This window comes from Rhinichthys klamathensis, unplaced genomic scaffold (genome assembly GCF_029890125.1).
Source record: "Rhinichthys klamathensis goyatoka isolate OS25496 unplaced genomic scaffold, OSU_Roscu_1.1 h1tg000775l_1, whole genome shotgun sequence".
Taxonomy (NCBI): domain Eukaryota; kingdom Metazoa; phylum Chordata; class Actinopteri; order Cypriniformes; family Leuciscidae; genus Rhinichthys; species Rhinichthys klamathensis.
Window position 1 is genome coordinate 266,112 of NW_026607174.1, and position 17,458 is coordinate 283,569.

The window sequence follows — 17,458 nt, forward strand, 5'->3', positions numbered from 1 at the left end:
GTTACACCCCTACAAATAATGCATACTAAATGCATGAAATACATGATTTATTATAAGGATAATGACAGCAAATGATTTCATTAGCTGTAATAAATTCTCATTTGATCCGTTTATTATTTTGCTATTATATGAAAATTTATCAATTATAAATTATGGTTTATTTGAGGAATTGGAGTCTGTTAACTGTACTGAACTTATTTTTATTGCCTTTCCCCCTATTAATAATCATCATAAATTAGGTATAATTTGAAAACTGTTTTGAAATTGGACATTGCGTAACACTAAACTTAATATTTACTCCTTTTTTAAGCTCTTTTTTTTAACATCTCGGGAAAATGTTTTGGGCTTTCTCATCAAAATATGACTTTGTTACAGAACAGGACATTGATTCATACATGTCCACTGTAAAGACACCAGGACTTACAGCGTGTTTATCAGGCGTTCTGGGAGACACAAATGAAATTATAGATCTATATAACTATAACATATTAGATATTATGAAAATATTGCCAATTATTACTCCCATTATTACACATTAATTTTTTTTCATTACATATTTCCCCAAGAACAGATTAATATGCAAATTAAATAGAGTGTGTAGGTATTATATTGAATTTTGTATTGTGTATTGAATGGGACTACACGTTTATGGCCATTTTACCCAAATATTGTTTGAAGTAAAATGGTGTATCAATTCATTCTATTATATCTTTCATAACATAGTTGAGAATCATATTTATTCAAAGTTTGTTAAAAAAATTCAGAAACATAAAAACTGATTGGTGAATAAAAAAAAAAAATCCCATTCATATTGAATTTCATTAATGTCTTTATTTTTAAACAACTGAGTCCTGGTGTCACAGAGCACATAGCATGAGATATGAATAACATCTCTTATTTAAAAATGTTAAAATAAAAATGTTTCTTATGTAATGACATGAAAAAATACTACATTTAAAAGGGTCTGGGTCTCAGGAGGATATCACAGAAGTCTGACAGAACATATAAAGTATGTTTAATGAGTTTCAGGAGCTCCATGAAGGGCAGTTTAATCTCACGTGACCGGAAGATGGCGACAAAACATCATGAAAACACACGGTCAACTGTTGAGCATCAAAATGACCTCAGGCCTACAATATAACACACATACACACACACACTCTTGTTGACTCATTTACCTGTTTATATTTGGTGTTCATTTATGAAAAAAATAGAGGAATGATCGTGAACTGGGAGCAGAAATGCCTACATTTGTACCAGATGTAAGTTTATACTGTTTATGCTAATTTACTTACGATTATAATTACTAATTATTTTTCTAGTTGCCTATTTACTCAAGTATTTTAATTTTAAGTATATAATGGGTATGCCAAATTATGTACAAATGTTTTCCCGCCAAACATTTAGCATTTTGTAGCATACACTACAGCAGAGATGCTATGATGTAACTTATAGCTAACGTTATGTTATTGTTAGCTTGAGCGTTATACAGATCATAACATCTGGCGGTAAATGCAGTACCTTTTCTGATCAAAAATGTCCTCACTTTATTAGCCTAGTCTTGCGTGGTGACTAATTAAAAGTCAATAACAAACATTATGGAAATATTCATTTAATGCTCATATTTATGATTTTAGGCATTAAAGGGATGGTTCACTCAAAAATGAAAATGTTGTCATTATTTACTCGCCCTCAAGTTGTTTCAAACCTGTATGAATCTTCTGCTGAACATAAAATAAGATATTTTAAAGAATATTGGCAATCAGACAGTAGCCATTGACTTTCATAGTAGGAAAAAAAAATACTGTAGTCAACGGGGTCCATTAAGTTACCAATATTCTTTCAAATATCTTCTTTTGTGTTCAGAAGACAGGTTTGAAACAACTTGAGAGTGAGTAAATGATGACAGAATTTACATTTTTTGGGTGAATTGTCCTGATTAAAGTCAACGTGAAGTTCCAACAATGGAAGACACAAGATCTCCACGGCTTCATCTGGCTTTAGCTCTGGGAATGACTGACCCGTCCCACTAGTAATTAATTTAAATTGACCATTACGGCTGCGAGGGAGACTTGTGATGAATTTTCCCAATATCACCGGCTCCCCAGAAGGCCCGTCGCACACCTGGGAAATGTATGATAAAGCCTGATTGGCCGTGGAGGAGCTCCCTTCCCAGCATGCACTGCGGCTGAGTTATGGCCGCGCGGGCCACCTCACTGTTTGCTGGCATGTAATTTGAATACAGATTAGTCGGCCCCGGTGTTCCAGTGCTCTGGCATTACCATTACAGGGGACAGTAATTTGAGTGATGAACACACGGGTTATCACAAGGTCATCACCTTCAGCGAGGTACGAGTGTGTGTGTGTGTGTGTGCCAGCCAAAACACTCCTGGAGCCACCAGCCAAGGCCTTCGATAGCATAATTAGTTCCTTTAATTAAGAGGTGAGCCAGCTGATTGAATAAATCCGCTGCTAATGGAGCATCCGATCCCCGTCCCAATAGCTCACGCGTACTTCTCTCCGGCCCTCGCGGCGAGGCGGGAAATGTTTGTGTCGTTTCACATTTCCTTTAAACTTGCAAACTCAATCCATCTCTTAACCTTTAAAGTCTCGTCTGAAGACGTTTTTGATTTCTATGGCTTTTTAAGATTTAATAAAAACAGTGATAGTTGTATGATGATTTGACTGTGTATTGCTGTTGTGCATCTGTTGATGTTATTGCATTGTTCAGTGCTTTGCTCTAGTGTACTTACAAATGTCGTTTCTTTGCAGAATGAGCAGATTTCAGCAGATTCGTAACGACAGGCTGTGTAACGCTTCACTGAAGGTGAGTTATAGAAATATGTGTTATTTTATACGTGTCAGCTCCAGCTTTAATAATAATGATGTGATTTTAGTCGCTCTATAAACGTGTCTGTCCTCATCATCTCTTATCTTAACTCTCAATATATTGGATAAAATATATAAAAATAAGGTAACACTTTAGTTTAGGGTCCAGTTCTCACTATAACCATAACTAGTTGCTTATTATCATGCAAATTATAAGATTATTGGCTGTTTATTAGTACTTATAAAGCACATATTAATGCTTTATCCTGCATCCCTTAATCCTAAACTTAACAACTACCGTAATAACTATTAATAAAAAGTAATTAGGAGTTTATTGATGCAAAAGACATAGTGAATTTAATTTATTAAAAGTGGGAATTGGACCCTAAACTAAAGTGTGACCAAAAATAAATTAAAAGTACTTTTTAAGAAAAAATATTTTTTTAATATTATCAATATAATTTGATATATATAAACGTAAATCGTACTCTATTAGTTGCCTTTAATCGCAGTTTAGTGAACACACGGGTGAATTTAAATCGTTTCACTGTGGTTTGAGTGGATGTTTCTTAAGATATTAATTCTAAGTGAAAATTCTTCTCAAATATTGTATTAAGAACTTTTTCTTTCTTAAGAAGAAGAAAACGGTTTTGGTGTTATTCTTGCTTTTTTTGCAGATTACCATAATATCATAATAACAATCTAATGCTTAATATTTGAACTGAGCTGATTAAACATCTAACCGTTGAGGATTTTAGACAAGTCTGAGGTTATAATAACTTTAGGAGGATATTTACAATGATTTTTTAAAACGTTCTTTTCAGGAATTCAAATTCTTGCGTTTTGTCATTAGAACAATCTGTAAAGAAAAAAGATAAGAACATTCCTTAAGAAAATGTTTTGGGAATACAAAATATTCTTAACTTTATTCTTTAGATATAAAAAATAAGAATAAAATACTTTTTAAAAAATTTTGTTATATACTTTTGTGAATCTGGCATCTTTTTCTAATTTAAATATTCCAAACAAAACTTTTTCTTGGGAATATCATCTTACAGTCCGCCTGCAGTCAATCATTTTATCGCTTAAAAATAATCTTTGATAATCAAAATGACATATTTAAACATTTTCTCCCTGTGGAAATGCCTTAAAATAGCCTGAATGTAACTCGACACCCTTGCTTCATTTAGTATACACAGATTCATGAATATGCAAATGAGCCTGGGATTGGTCACATGTTTGCAGGAAACAGGGGCGTGTTTTTGAGACTGTCTTTGGTTCACTGCAGTTTTAAGCAGAAAATACTCAGCAATGCTGTCGACTTATGAACTTACACATGGTGTGTCTTAAAGCGTATTAAAAACACCACATAGACACATAAACAACATTAAAAGCTGGATTTTCACCACAGGGGGACTTTAATTGATAATCAATGTATAGTTGTTTTTTCCTTTACATGTCTGTCCTTCCTGTTTGACTTTAAAAAAATCCCCTTAACTAACAAAAGCCAGTTTCTCAATGGCATCACCTTCCAGGAAGTGACATCACTGTGGAGGGAAAACAACCATGCAAACATCAGTCAGTGGAATTGATGATTTCTATGAAGATTTTGTCAAAACATTCCACTCTGTGTGAGAAAATTACAGAAATCAATATGATTTTTAAAAATTTCAGCTAGCTGTCAATCCCTTACTGAGTGAGCTATTGGCTAAATGTAATTTAACCTTCATATCTTTTTTGTGTGCCTGAGCTTGAATAGAGCATGTTTCTGCTATGCCCTTTTTATACAAACACTTCCTTAAACTGCATATTGGATTAATCGTAGAGTTCATAAGGCGCTGCAGAACAGGAGTGACCCCGCACTGAATCTCATATTGTATCCGGAGCTCATGCCCTCGATTACGCGTCGAGTGCATATCTCGCCTCATCATTTCTGCATTTTATGGTGGTTAACACACCTCTTGACTCTGTGATCTTTTAATCCCTGTGGGCTATTATTATTGCCATGAGCCTCCCCCTTATTCCATCACTGGCTTTATCTGTTTAAAGGCTACATGCACCTGTGCTTAATAGATATGCAAGAATACGCCATTCTCAACACATTTTTTTTCTTGCTTTCCTTTGACTGTTCTTCTGCTTCAGTTCGGCGGAAGATTAAATATGTTGAAAGACGAAAGAACATTACAATATTTGAACATCAGAGCCGCGTGTGCTGGAATGGGACTTATCTTTTTGATATCCTTTCTAGCCTTCTCACCGGGAGATAACGGCATGTTATCTACTCCAAAATCCACCCGACATAATTAAACAGCAATGATCAACTGATAGTTATAAAAAAATAAAAGTGTCCTCCTTCAGCAGTCCTTCAGTGCCACTGAAGTGAGACATCTCCTCGACACTTCACACCAAATCACACATCGTCAGGAGAGGTTTCTCCAAGTGCTTTTAAGAATGTGACAATGCCATTTAAAGGAAACGTTTTGCTGCTAAAATGATATTTTTGCCATAATTTGCTGATTTTCTTAAAGTCCCCCCAATCATTTTATCCCTTTGATCACCAAAATTACTTATTTAAACGTTATTTCCTAAAATATCTTGAATGTACCTCGACACCCTTGCCTCATTTAGTATGCGCGGTTCTATGAATATGCAAATGAGCCCCGCCTCCACTCACTCACTCAGCTCAGAGATCCACTGGTTGACGATCACACGTTGATCTGATTGGTTACAAGGTCGTTTGTGACGTCAGAAACACCAGCGATTTCAAACCGTGTTTTTGAGACTGTCTTTGGTTCACTGCAGTTTTAAGCAGAAAATACTCAGCAATGCTGTCGACTTATGAACTTACACATGGTGTGTCTTAAAGCGTATTAAAAACACCACATAGACACATAAACAACATTAAAAGCTGGATTTACACCACAGGGGGACTTTAATAAAACTTAAAATAAAAACTTAATTAAAATGGTAAAAAATACATAAAACTAAGAAATCATATTTATTATGATTTGATAATAATATATATATATATATACATAAAATAAAAAACAAGCACTTTTGTCATAATTACAGCAGAAATATGGTGGAAATATCTAACCTATGATTATGTTAGTAAACCACTGCACTAAACCGATTTTGCTAAGAATAATGACTAATTGCAAACAGGTTTCCTGAGCACTCCCTCATGGTCTGTCATTTGTCAGTCAAACATATAGTCCCGCCTCATTGGTTGAGTCTGTGTTGTTGTTGTGTTTCCCAAAAGCATCGTTAGCCAACTATGTTCGCAAGTTCCATCGTTATCATCAGTTCAACGAGTGTGTGTTTCCAGAAACCATCGTTACAACGAACATTCGCAAACAGCATCGCAGAGGTGTGTGTGTGTGTGTGTGAGCGACAGATCTCCAGCTGTGGTTAGAAGCAGTCTCTAGTATACATGACATGTGGACTCAATACATCCTTATCCTGAGCAAAATAAACAAGCTGACATTCAGTGCAATCTATATCTTTATTTAGGATACATACAAATGTCATTCACGTTGTAAGACTGGAGAAACTGGAAGAACTGGAAGAGAGGGCAACTCTAGGAGAAAACAATTCACATTTGAACTCTCTTGCTATATTACCATCCCCATTCGAGACACGATCACACTTGAGTTGATCACCTCAGTTGAAAAGGGTTTCTGCCTTGGTCTGAGTATTTAGGCAAGAGGGGTCGGCCGATATGTGATTTTCAGGGCCGATGCCGATACCGATTATTACAGATCAAATAGACCGATAACCGATATTTTGAACCGATATACTGTATGTCTGGTGTAAAAATGTAAATTAATGTCAAAGTTAAGAATAACAAAGGATTTTGACAAATACTTTCTTTAAATGATTTTAAACATATCTTTGAATGTGAGAACTGTTATTAATAATAATAATTATGATAACTTAAAAAGTGCAGGGAGCACCCAGCAGCATTCTGTAAACATTTTGTAAAACTTAAAGACTCTATTTTAATGTTTAAATTAAATTTTAGTAATCAAAAAGCTAATTTTAGTAATCAAAAAAATTAATTTCTAATTAATTGAAATCATTTTAATCATCACTTATTCAATTTATTTACAGTTTAACAAAAATAAAATTTTTAGGGCCCTATGAAAAACCAAACTTTTATTTTGACAGGTTGCCGTGGAGATCTTTGAGTTTCTGTGTGTTTATGATATGACGATAACTTTTCTCAGTTGAAGCATTAAAAAGCTCATGAAGTGACTAAGCGACTCTGGAGAGGATGTTTATCCAATCATGTCCTCATATAATGATGCGGCTGTGGCTGAAAACAGCACAAGCGTAACGCGTGCTCCAGTGTGTGTGTGTGTGTGTGTGTGCTAAATGAAATCACGCGTCTGCAAATGTGCGGGGACATTAGTCTAGTCTACAGAATAGTGAGTTCCGACAGAAGTGGCTGGGTTAGAGCCAAATACAGCGCATTTCAAAATAAAATTATTTTATCGGCAAATCGGTTTTGAAAATGGCCGATACCGATAACCATAAAAATGCTTAATATCGGCACCGATAATCGGTCGACCCCTAGGCAAGACACTCACTCAGCATCATGTATTTTCTAATGTCAGGTTTGCATATTCTCTCTTTATTCCAGAGCATTTGTTGTTTTGTATTTATTATCTTTGAACTGATTATGAAATTGGCATGATACATTTACCTGACATCATAAATTGTAAACATTTGATTTTATTCTGACTGACTCTGAAATAGTTTTCCCCAAGTAGATTGAATAGATTTGTATTTGTTACCGCAAGTCTGCATCAGATTAGTGACGATTAATATTTGGCACTAATTCAAGTGTACTTGGTTTTGCAAAAACAAGAAGTGAATTTCTGTTTAGAACAGCTAAAATGCTGCTTGACCAATCTAATGGGGACAGGCCACGCTTGCAGCAACTAAACATATCAGGTCATTATATAATCAAACAATAAAGACTATGGATAAGAAGCCAATTCGCTACCATCACTGCAATATTCTCCAGAAGTATAGATTGCTAAGCTTTGAAAGCTTTAGTGATTTATGTTTTATCAAACTAACTTTCAAATGTCTCAATAATATAGCACCTGAGCCACTCAGTTCATTTATGCAGAGACAAAGCATCAATAGAGCCACCAGAGGCTCTATCAATAACAACTGTATAGTTCCATACCGTAAGACTTCATTTGGTCAGTCTGCTTTTTCATATAAAAGTGCAAAGTTGTGGAATTCATTACCCGCTGAATTTAAAACCATGACTGAGCTTAGAATGTTTACTTCTCGAGTTAAGTCTTGGATGAAATCGAAACAGGAATGTACCCATTTGTAGATAGCTGGTTTGTGTATGTAAGTGATTTATATAGTGTGTTTATAGATATGTTTTTAAGATGAAATAGTAATTGTTGTAGTGTAAAGGCCCAACCATGGACTGGAGTTGAAAATTAGCAATAGCTATAAACTCTTTTTGCATAGCATCAGTCACAGACTTGTTTTGTACTATGTTTAATTGCAATGTCCATGTCAAATAAATGAATAAATAAAATAAAATAAAAAAATAAATCTGGGTGCGTCTAATTACCTCTGTTTTAATTTAATGTTACTTTAGATAAGTGCACGTGGGAAACCACGACATGGCCAATCCAAAGCTATTATAAGAGAAGTATGTCAACTTATATCTGTAGTAGTGGCCATACTTCTACTAAAGTAAATGTTACTTTAAATTAAATTCGTTTTGGCTAAGCCCCGCCCCCCTTAGTTACTGTTGCTACGTTCGACAAACAAGCTTCATCTGGGCTCTGGTATCCGATAGAAGTAGGCAAAGGGGGCTGCAATATACGTTCGAAGGCTATATTCACGACATACAGGTGAAACGCAAGGAACAACAAGGCATCCAAATAGAGGCAAAAGCACACCGGTCACAGTCAAAAAATGAGCCTCCGCATATCCTACTAATGGAGACAGAGGCTGGGACTAACAATATCAAGGAGCAACACTGTTCAGGCAAAGCTGGAGGTCTCTATTCACTTCTATAATCGTTATTACAAAGCAAACGGACTACGCGAGTATAACGGTGTATTTATTAGCAGCGTGTGCTAGACGACACTCGTCAGGATTTGACTTCGGTTTTGGGAAGGGAAAAAACGCACACCCCCCTCCAACCTCTCTGGGAAATACGTATCTGTGTTACAAATGCCCCAGGCACAACGTTTAACCATATTTTTGATAAAACTACGACGGTAATAGCCTGCCGAGACCAAAAATATGAGATGCCTGTGTTAAAGTCAACGGAGCGCTGTGAAAAAGTGTCGGACCACTGTGGGAGCTCGTTCTTGGCTGCGCTGTGATTGGTCAATCTACATTCTAAGGTGTGGCTTAGCCAAAGGCGAATTGTATACAAAACCACGGGGCAATACCAAAGTATCTTTGATTGTGTAAGCGTGAAGGCGACCGATCTCAGGTGTATATAGCCAACCTCTGTTTGGTGACCGAAGCTGGCGAGCTTGTGAACGTGAGACCCGTGTTAAACAAGGCGTGAGGACCTCAGAGCGACATAGCTTCCTAATATGAATGGGTAAAATATAAGTAAAGAGTTAAATAGAACAATCAAATGTATTGCAAAACTAGATAACCAATTGGCGATCTAACCTAAATTCGAGGTCGTGATAAAATGGAGTCAGATTAGTTTAATTGGAACTAAATTTCTTTGCCATGCGGAAAAGACAGTAACGCACAGAGGCCTTCACCCGTTGTATCGGATACCGCCATTGGACCGATTTACATGGGCTTACAACGTCTTTAGTTTGTCAAGAGATTTAAAGCACCGTTTTTGAAGAGTGCACATGTGTGAACGTGCTCTAATGCGTAAGAAGGAACCTATGATTGAATCTGGAAATAAAGCAAAATAACTGAGAAAAATTAGAAATAGTCCTCAGGTGCCATTTATAGCAAAACATATAGCATTAATTCGATCTCAAACAGATTCATTACAGAAAGTTATCACTCCAACACCTGTGTGACTTCATTAACCAACTTGGTTGAACGACTAATTTGCGACAATATGCTTTTGGGAAACAGTCGTGACTAGCTAGTTGATTTCTTCAACGATGCATCGTACTGTGATAGTGAAGCAGCGAGTTACAGCGTTACGGGAAACACACCCCTGGTTGTTATGTTTAAAGAAGTCATATTATGCTTTCATGGTTGGCTATTGCTATTGGGTTTTCCTGCTTGATTGTTGATTATTCTCCTCATATTCTCCATTGTTGCGGCTCCTCTCTTCCCAGTCTGTCAGTAACGCTCTGTTTACTTCCTGTCTCTATAAAGCCCCTCCTCCTGAAAAGCACACTGTGCTCTGATTGGTCGGCTGGAGCAGTGTGTTGTGATTGGTCGAGTGCTTCGAGTGTGTTTGGGAAATGTCCCGCCCCTTCCCATAACCCCCAGTTTAACACACTACTAACTAACTCAACCAGGCCCCGCCCCTTTATTCTGCGTATGAATTATTATAATGAGGAATATTGTGACGTGATCGTTCCCGGAAGAAACTCAAGACTACAATGGAGGCGTTTCAGGAGTTCAGAAACACTGACACTGATATAGAGGAGAACTCTTTTTCATGCTCAAACAGCAACATCACACACTAAACACAGATGAACATGTGAACACAGCAGAATATGTTTAACTGATGAATTTGGTCACGGCACATTTTAGTCTCTGCAAATTAAACCAGAATGCACAAATTGTCACACAGTAAAAAAAAAAACAACATTGGGTTATTTTTTAACCCAACCTTTGGGTTACACATATTGGGTCACTATGTTGGGTTATTTTTCCAAAAAATGTTGGGTCATTTTTTAAATCGTGGGGTAATTTCCAGTAATAACCCGGCTGTTGGGTTAAATTCGTATGTTATTCACCTTGTGTATTTTGAATTTATGTACACAATTATGTATATTTTAGGGCTGGCAAAAGAATAATCGTGATTAATCGCATCCAAAATAAAAGTTTGTGTTTACGTAATATATGTGTGTGTACTGTGTATAATTATTTTGTATATAAATGCACACACGTATATATTTCAGAAAAATATGTTATTTATATATAAAATGTTTATATTTATATAAAATATACATTATATATAGGCTACATTCAGTCTATAATATACATGCAAATATTTCTTAAATACACATGCATGTGTGGGTATTTATGTATTAAAAATAATTATACACAGTACACACACATATAGTATGTAAACACAAACTTTTATTTTGGATGCGATTAATCGTGATTAATAGTTTGACAGCCCTATTTACATTAAATTCTAGACTCCACAATATTTAGTTTGTAATTTAAAAATATATTTGTTGAGACATATTTATTGTTTTATACAAATAAACAATCTTTATTTGAAAACAAAGTGTATTTTATTTATTAAAATAATGTCATAAATAAAAATAAATAGTTAACTTAAATGCATTGGGTTAAAATAACCCACAGTTGGGAAGGTGCTACACCACCCCATAGTTGGGTTACTCGTTGGGTTATTTTTAACCCAACATTATTAAGTGAGCATGCATTTGCTTCAATATGAAACACTTTCCCTGAATCTACAACTGTAGTAATTAAAAACCGCTTCAATCCAACCGTACTCTCTATACAGATCCGTTTTGTAATACATCATTTGTACATAATTTGAACGAAGCCTCAAATGTTCATATAAGCGAGAAGCGTTTGGCACCACTGCAGGCAAATGGCCATCAGCAAGTGTTGAAGTTAAGATTGAGAGACGTTCATAAGAGTTATGCTCCTTTTCTCTGACTGTGTAAAATGCATATGTGATTTATTTAACAGCTCTCTTATTGTGTTGAAAATCTCATTTCAATCACACATGGCAGTGCATGATTTAAGAATGCATTATTTAATGGGCTTGCCATTCCCAAATTTAAACTAATTCAATTAATCAGCAAAGCATTCAGTGTGCCTGATGTCTGAAACTCACTTAGGCAAACAAAGGCCCTTTAATATAAATTTTCCACAAGATTTCTTTATTGATTTGGTGCAAAATGATTTGTGTGATACATTCACGCCAATCAATAAAGGCCAAGTCAATAGTGTTTATAAAAAATCATAGCACCATAGATGAAGTGTCAAGCAGCTTCAGCTTAGCATTGACCCGCAGCGTATACTACATTGGAAAATACACTCATAAAAATCCACTTGGCACATCATTTCCCGAATGACCTGTTTGATGGGTCTGACCAATGCATTGCATTTATTGGTTAACTGATAAAGCAAACTTTTTATACCTGTAATGATTATGGTAGTAAAGTTATAAAAACTTCATGCACAGTGGAAGTAGCAAAAGTTTGTGTTATAAGCAGAGCCGTCCTGTGGTGTTTCTTCGGAAGGCCGGGTGGTTTATTTCGGCAGTGTTTTCCTTGATATAGAGCCTCAGAAAATGTACAAGATGACTTTAAACTATTCAAATTAATACAGGTGAAACTCGAAAAATTTGAATATCGTGCAAAAGTTCATTTCTTTCAGCAATTCAACTTAAAAGGTGAAACTAATATATTATATAGACTCATTACATGCAAAGTGAGATATTCCAAGCCTTTATTTGTTATTATTTTTGATGATTATGGCTTACAGCTTATGAAAACCCCTAAATCAAAATTAGAATATTGTGAAAAGGTTTTCATATCTGTAAGCCATAATCATCACAATTATAACAAATAAAAGCTTGAAATATCTCACTTTGCATGTGATGAGTCTATATAATATATTAGTTTCACCTTTTAAGTTGAATTACTGAAATAAATTAACTTTTGCACCATCGCAGAATACAATTAATATTAAATATACATTTATATAAAAAATATATATTATTAATAATTATTGTAATTATTTTTTAGTTTATAAAAAAGATTAAATCAAGCAGCTTCATCATGATTACAGCAGAAATATCTTACCTTAAAATTGGGCTACAAAAATTGTGTTGGACATTATCCGCTTTTCCACCGGCGTCGGGCCAGTGCGAGCCGGGCTTTCACCGGGCGAGGCGGGGCGGGGCTAATAGCCTCGGGTCTGGACCACCGAACCCAAAACACACTGCGTTTAGGGCTGTAATCTCCCAGTCGACTAGTCGATTTATTGGTCGATACGTTCTGGCTCGACCAAAATTGTTAATTTTGTGTTAATTTCATCAGGTGGAAAGCACTAATTGCTAATGCGGGTGTTTTCAGAGTGAGGACATGCACAGAGCGGCTGAAATAATAGTGTCTGTCAGTTATTATAACATATGACAAAAACAATTGTCTAAATGATGTCGCATATTCCTCAACAGTTCTTGTGCTGCTGATATCACTAGTTGACATAGTAGCTATTTTCGGAAATCATAGGCTAGCTATAATATTGCGCAGGTGCACGTGAGAGCCGATAGACTCAAGTGTGTCATTTCAGTGCAAAATAATTAGGTCAAAAACAATAGAATACTGCAAATAGCCTACTAGTTTTTATGTTTATTTATAATTCATTTATGCGGACAAGGCTACCAAGTACTGTACAGCTAATTAATGTAACGTTTTTTTCCGCGTTTCCCCGACCCCTCCAACCCCCCCTTTTAGTCGATTTCTAGTCGAAATTTCAGGACTTCATTCGACCAAGATTTTCTTTGGTTGATTACAGCCCTAGTTTCCACCGTCGGGCCCGAAGCTCTCCAGCGCTAGCCTGGTTAAAACCAGAGCATTCTCAGTTGTAACTGGCAAAGCGTCATAGACAAATCATTTCCAGAGGGGCGTCACCAACGGAGTCGCGGATAGACCTAAACCCAATCAGAGCGATGAAGGAGATGACGTATGCAGAGCGGCGGAGACACATCTCCGAGTGTTGTTCTTTGCTCGGTTTTTAACTAAAAGGAAACGTTCAAATGGCTTAAAACAGACGCGATAGCTGATTGGAACGAGTGATGTTCGGCGGCGGCATCCATCTCTGTAATGTAGGCTACAAAATCTGCTTCAAAATCCCAGCGCTGTCGTCACCGTGTAAAGCCCGCCCCAACGCTTCTGATTGGTGCCGCGATTTCGGCGGATTGGAAATGGGCTTGAATGAGCTCTTTGCCAGACTAACTTTCAGAGCAAATCTAAATTTGCCGGAAGTCGTCTGGGTTTTCCCAGGTTACTGCAGCGCTTCACTAAAACACGCCTTTCTGGAACAACGTCACTCAAACCCATCATTTCACCAACACATGGAAGTGTGATCAGAAAGAAATCACTGGAAGCGAGAATGCAAAACGCATCATTGTTGTTTAACGTTACCTAAAGATTTAAAACCTAAGCATTGATGTTTTACTACAGGTTTACAATAAAAAGTGACACATTGATCATAATGAATTAACTTGTGTCAAGATTGCACATTAGTCTCTCATAAATAAAGTGATATTTACTGTTATTTCACAAAAGAAAGAGGACATGTACTTATTCAGTCGCGTCTGTTTCTGTTTATTTAGTCACAGGACAGTGTGTTTGAATCACATTTGGAAAGAACGATCATTTCTACAAATGTTCCACCAATAATACGACTTGAGTAGCTTAAGCACTCTCTCCAGTGACCGTCCCAACATATTCATTCAGAAAGAGTTGCTTTATTTTATGATGTATGCAGGGCTAAATATGGATATCAGACACTCAAGTATAAAGAGACAAGACGTACTGACAAATAAAATGAATACACGATTGTGATAGCCTATATGATTAGTCTAATTTCTTCCAGCGGTCGTGTTTACCATGTTTACTATGGTAATGGTTAGCACGCATAGTCTTTTGCATCGCGTATTATAAATATTTCTGCTTTATACAGTGTTCAGAATCCACACCGGATCGGAAGTTATTTCAAACACTCGCTGCTGTCTGAAAGTGAGTTTTGAGCTAAAATGATGTTAAAAGTCTGTAACGTATATGGGATCATCCGGCGCTGTCGTCTCCAGACTCGGACTCTGTTCATGATCACTCCTCAAGCCCCAGCTGGCCCGCTTTGGACCAAGGTATTCGGTGGGTCAATGAACCCTGGCCGTTGGCCCCGAGGAAGCCCCGGCGAGGCTAATGAGGGCCTTAAGTAAAAAGGTTGAGAACCACTGATGTTCAGTGCTTGTCAGAATTATTGGCCCCCATGGTAAATATGATCAAAGATGGATGTAAAAAAAACAAATCTGCATTGTTAATCCTTTTGATATTTTATTTTTTTTTAAATAGCAAAAATCTAACCTTTCATTGAAGTAAAATAATTGAAAGAGAATCACATTATGAAATAAATTTTTTTTTCCAATTATTTCCCCTCTTTTATTAAATACTTTTTGCAACCTCCTTTTTCCAAGAGTCTTCTCCTGTAATGCCGGATGAGTTTGGAGAACACCTGACCCGAGATCAGAGACCATTCCTCCATACAGACTCTCTCCAGATCCTGCAGATTCCCAGATCCATGTTGGCGCTTCTCCTCTTCAGTTCAGCCCACTCGTCTTCCACAGGGTTCAGGTCAGGGACTGGGATGGCCATTGCAGATGCTTGGATTTGTGACCCATTTTTGTTTTGATTTTGATTATTGTTTTTGGATCACTGTCCTGTTGGAAGATCCAAACATGGCCAGGTTTTGATTTTTTTTATCCGTTGGTATTTGATCGAATCCATGATGCCGTGTATCTGAACAAGATGTCCAGGACCTTTGGCAGACAATTAGGCCCACAACATTTACACATGGGACACTTTTTTATCCCTGTGTGCAGTGCACCAAACCCATATTAAGTGTTTGCTGCCAAAAAAGCTATTTTTTTAGTTTCATCTGACCACAGAACCCGTCCTGTTTGAAGTTCCAGTCGTGTCAGATACTTTTCAAACGTTCTATGGACAGATGAAACAAACAAAAAGAGCTTTTTGGGCTGCAAACACTTAATATGGGTTTGGTTCATACAGAGATAAGAGAATACTTGCCAGATTACATGATCTGAGTTATGCTATCTGCATTAATTGCATAGCTCTTTGCACTGTATATGTCAACAATGATCAAATTAGCATCTGTTAATGAATTTTAGGATGCACATCTGAGACGACGTTGATAATAAATAATAATAATAATAATAAAAAGGTAGAACTCAGTGTCCAAACCTTTGAAAGAAACCTTTGAGCAATTACATTTTTAATGGATTTTGCAGAACTTAGTTGCACTTGGGTCTTGTAATGTTGACATTTAATCAATATCACCATCTACTGTTATTTGTACCTTCAACATATTTATATAGTATATACAGTATATACAGTCAAACCAAGATGTATTCACACACCTTCAACATTTCTCACATTATCAGTTTATTCGCTATAGTTTAGAAAATGGTGATAAACATGAGCAGAACTCAGAGTTCTCAGATCAGTGGATATTTGACTGGTTTTGTCCGTCCTTCTGTTCGACTCTCACACATGAATTATGTTGAATATCTGTCAGCTGTTCAATTTAACTACACAATTAGATAATACCAGTTTAGCTCAACCAGTGACCAAGCAATGCTTCATGTTGTTCAGTGTGTGTGTAAAAAGAGCATTAGCAATTACAGAAAACACACTTCAGCAAAACATGATCAGCTCAAAGTGGAGGAATCATTTCTGCTCCCAAATTTTTACTGGTAGTCACTGTATGAAGAGTTTATGGGTGTAATATGTCACAGTTTACTTTATTCTGCTCTCCTCACTTACATAAATGAACTATAGTGTCCGGCACACACTAGTAAACAAATATCAAAAATTATATCTGGTGTCTGAATAATTTCCGGTTTGACTGTCGATGGTTCTGTAAATTATTTGAATCCTTGTATTACATATAATAATTCCACAAAGCGCTTGTTTCCGTGTGAGCGAGCAGGCCGAGCGCAGCTGAACTGTGGACAGAGGATTGTGGGAGCCTGTTCTGGGGTCAGTCTGGCCAATTGCACTGGGCCTGCTTGGCTGGGTTTGGTAGGGTAAAGTAATGTCAGCGTGAGGACGATGATAAATTGTGTTTGTTTAAGCCATCATTACATTGTACTTTTCTTCATGGAGGTCAGTCTTTAATAACAGTTGTAGTTGATTGAGGCGTGGGCGTCCCCACTGGTCAGCTGGGGTGACGGGCCATGACTGCAAACATGGAGATATTACAGAGCCGGGATGTTGTCGTAATCTCACACAATCTGCTGCCTGCTCTAGTGTGTAATGTCCTGCTGAAAACTTTCGCTCAGGGAGACCCATGGAGGTTGGGGGGGAAAGTGGGTAGAAATCTGGGGGCTAGTTGCTTTAAATTACAGCCGGCCAGTGCACTAAGTGAGTAACCTCTTCACCTCGGCACTTTATAAACTCAGGGCCCTATCTTGCACACAGCGCAATTGACTCTGTACACCGACGCATGCATCATTCCTATTTTGCTCCCGACGCTCAGCGGACTTTTCCCTCCACAGACGCACGTCGGTAAATTAGGGAATGAACTTGCGGTTGAGGAGGCGTGATCCGGCGCAAACGTTCCCTGGTGCTGTTGTGCAGTTTCAGAAAACAATCCCGCCACACACCAGGACAAACCCAGTCTAACGTCAGTG